The sequence below is a fragment of the Cupressus sempervirens genome, chromosome 10, assembly GCF_028749045.1.
Source record: "Cupressus sempervirens isolate cs-2001-9-10 chromosome 10, ASM2874904v1, whole genome shotgun sequence".
NCBI classification, from domain to species: Eukaryota; Viridiplantae; Streptophyta; class Pinopsida; order Cupressales; family Cupressaceae; genus Cupressus; species Cupressus sempervirens.
Genome location: NC_143127.1, coordinates 863603520 through 863607283, shown reverse-complemented (window position 1 = coordinate 863607283; position 3764 = coordinate 863603520). Strand labels below are relative to the sequence as shown.

At 39.9% G+C, this 3764-nt stretch overlaps 1 pseudogene across 1 annotated transcript; it reads left to right on the top strand.

The window, feature by feature from the left end:
- Window positions 1-269: 269 nt before the first annotated feature.
- LOC149536747 (putative pentatricopeptide repeat-containing protein At3g13770, mitochondrial pseudogene) lies at window positions 270-3542 on the top strand (annotated as a pseudogene). Its single transcript, XR_016357267.1, has one exon. The product of XR_016357267.1 is annotated as a putative pentatricopeptide repeat-containing protein At3g13770, mitochondrial pseudogene (transcript).
- The last annotated feature ends 222 nt before the right edge of the window (window positions 3543-3764 follow it).

The following is a 3764-nucleotide window of genomic DNA, read 5'->3' as shown; positions in this document are numbered from 1 at the left end:
TTCAAGAAATGAAAGATCAATATTCTTTCAAGACAAACAACATTTTATGATAAAATACTTATAACAAGATTGAATGTGTAAACATAAAGATAAAAGAAGATTAAAATATAGACAACTTTCTCTCTACAACTACAAATAAACAAAGTGCATTTTTCCCTTAAAAGATTAATATATAAGATATACACTTTTCTCTTCAAATTATAATTATTTTTAATAGTATATAAATAAGAGTAAAAATTTAATATCCACCTCTCTCCATTAGTGTGTCGGGAACGGACGGGTAGGGTTAAATATGCAAATCAAACTACATTTACATCAGAGAAGAAAATCTGCACAGGGAAAGAGCAGGGAGCGGAAGAACAGACACAATCAAGAAAAATGTCTCGGGCGAAAAGGAAAACGTTCTTGTTTTATTCAACCAAGCGCCATTTCACCTACACCATTACTGCATTAACAAAATTTCAAACCCACACAAATCCAGATATCAAGACTAAATTCAAACCCAATGCGATAGCAAATATCAAAGCTAAACCTAATCCTAAAAAACCCAGCAGTTCAACGAATACAGCTGGAGATGCCAAGTTCATTGAACATATAAAAAGATTCTGCAAGGAAGGTCGATTAAATCAGGCTGTAGGAATTCTGAAAGACATGGACAGACAAGGTGTCCGTGCCGAGGTCTCAGCATATGCTTCTTTGTTGCAGTGCTGTCTCGAGACCAAATCTGTTGCACAAGGGAGAAAAGTTCATAATCACATGATGCAACATGGTTTCAACCCAGATTTGTTTCTGGGTACCAAGCTCGTTGTCATGTATGCCAAGGGTGGGAGTCTGGAAGAAGCGCGCAGAGTGTTTGACGAAATGCCCAAGAGAACTGCGGTTTCCTGGACTGCCATGATTGCAGGCTATGCCAAAGGAAAGTCTCAGGAGGCTTTGGAATTGTTCCATGAGATGCAGCGGACGGATGTTTTACCTGATAGATTTACTTTTGCCAGCGTTCTTCCGGCTTGCGCGAAGTTGGGTTCTCTGGAACATGGCAAGAAAGTTCACCGAGAAATTAAAAGGATGGGATTTGAGGATAATGTTTTTGTGGGCAGTGGACTTGTGGATATGTATGTGAAATGTGGGAGCGTGAAAGATGCACGTATCGTTTTTAACAAAATGCCTGAACGAAATGTGGTTTCGTGGACTGCCATGGTTGCGGGATATGCCCAGAATGGGCAGGTGGCTGTGGCGCGGGAACTGTTTGATAAAATGCCCGAGAGGAATGTGGTGTCGTGGAATGCGATGCTCGCGGGTTATGCTGAGCATGGGATGGTTGATCAAGCTGAAAAGCTGTTTGAGGAAATGCCAGAACGGAACACGGCGTCATGGAATGGGATGATTTCAGCTTATTTACGTGGTGGGAATGTGGAAAAGGCCTTGGAGTTCTATGAGAAAATGCCAGACAGGGATATAATTACCTGGAATACCTTGATCTCGGCATTCACACAGAATTGGTGTTTTAATGAGGCACTACATATTTATAAACAAATGAAACAAGCAGGTGTGAAACCTAATTCTACGACCTTTTCCAGTGTTCTTCCGGCATGCGCTAATTCTTCAGCTATTGAGAAGGGGAAGGAAATCCAGATAGACATAAGAAGAAGTGGGCTTGAGCCTAGTTTATTTGTGGGAAGTGCCCTTGTTGATATGCACGCCAAATGTGGAAGAATAGACGATGCACGAAAAGTGTTTGATAAAATGCACGATCGAAATGTTGTCTCATGGACAGCAATGATTGGAGGGTATGCCATGAACGGGTGTGGCAAAGAGGCTCTTCAAATCTTTAAGGAAATGCAAGATTCGGGCACAAAGCCAAACCATATTACATTTGCTGCTGTCCTGGCTGCATGCTGCCATGTAGGGTTAGTGGACGAAGGTAGGAATTATTTCGATTCCATGAGCAGAGATCATAAATTAACCCCTGAATTAAGCCATTATTGCCACATGGTTGAGCTCCTTGGGCGTGCTGGGCGCCTTAACGAGGCGAATGAATTCATCAAAAAAATGCCATTGGAACCTAATGCTGATATTTGGGTTTCTTTGCTTCGTGCTTGTATTGTCCATAACAAAATAAAACTTGGAAAACATGTGGCAGAACGGCTTTTGAAAAGAGAACCTAACAATTATTCACATTATGTGATGGTTTCAAACATGTATGCCGCGGCTGGCAGATTGGACGATAAAGAAGAGGTAAGGAAAATGATGGCAGAGAATCAAGTAAAGAAGATGCCAGGGAGAAGCTGGATTGAAATCAATAAAAAGCTACACTCTTTTTGTACCGGAGATAAAGTACGGTCAGAGACACCGGAACTTCTTTCTGAATTGCAGCAACCCTCTGGACAGATTCAAGAGGAGGTCTCTGAACTGGAGACAAACTCTGGAGTGCATGATGATGATGATAAGGAGGGGAAAGATATTCTCTATCACCATAGTGTGAAGCTGGCAATTGCATATGGGCTTCTAAACACACCTTCAGGAATGCCTCTCCGGATTGCCAAGAATGTCAGATTGTGTGATGACTGCCACTCTGCCACCAAAACTATTTCAAAGAGTTTTGATCGTCAAATAATCGTGAGAGACGTCAAACGTATCCATTACTTCAAGGATGGCCAGTGTTCATGCAGAGATTACTGGTAATACATTAAGATACAAGCAAAAAGAGTCAGTCACCCTTTGTCGGCAGATTTATGTGTTTTATGCTTGTCGACAAGAGTTATTGTTGAATAATGATATGGAGCAGTATCCACGAGCCAACAACTAGGCAGATTTGATTCTTTGGCCTAGTCATTAGAAGTTCTAACGAGATGATGATACGGAGCAGTCGGATATTTGTAATATTGAAAACATGTTTCTCGTAGCAGCCAGGCCGATTCTGCTTTGTCGAGTGAATTGTTTGAGTTGGATGGAGCATGACGAGCATCGATTGTTTGAGCTGGATGGGTTCCTCAAGATATGATAACATTTCAACTCTGATTGTGAAGTTCTCTACTTTCACCTCTCAGGGATTGTTCTTACTGGCTCGAAATATTCTACATCTTCACTTGTTTCTTTTTATAACAGCAACACAGATAACTTGAAAGTTGTTTGAATCAAAGCAATTGACAATTCAAAATTTTCCAACAAGTAAAGTTTAAACAGCATGAAAGGGAGAATCGCTAGTGAGTTGAATATGTGTTTTCTGAATATAAGTTCAATTATTGTCTAAGATGATTTGTTACAACAGGTAGAATGTAATAAAGGAAGAATTCACCAATGACTATTGGAGGCAGCAGGATGAAATGCCATCCCATGTAGTAAATATAGGGAGGATGGACTTTTTCTATGAGAATTCAATGGCTGGTGGTTCCCCTCCCTTGATTTTTCCTCTACTTCTGTACGTTTTCAGATCTTTTATTGCTGGCTCTTTTATTGGGCCAATGTGCATTTTACTCAATTTTGAAACTCATTCGATGTAACCCTATGTTGAAATTTTAAAATTTCTTCTTGATTATTTTTCAGTTTGGTACTATTTTATTGGGACCTTCTAGTTTGGTAGCGCACAAAATTTTGAATTTTGTATCTGAGTTTTTTAGATGTAACAGCGTTGGTGATGTTTTTTGCATAGATCTTTTTCAATCCCCTTTTACATTTGGTCTGCAGATGGTGCTGATTATTTTACAGAAGACTATTGAAATGAGCTGTCTTACAAGAAATATTCATGGGGATTGAATTTTCCGTGT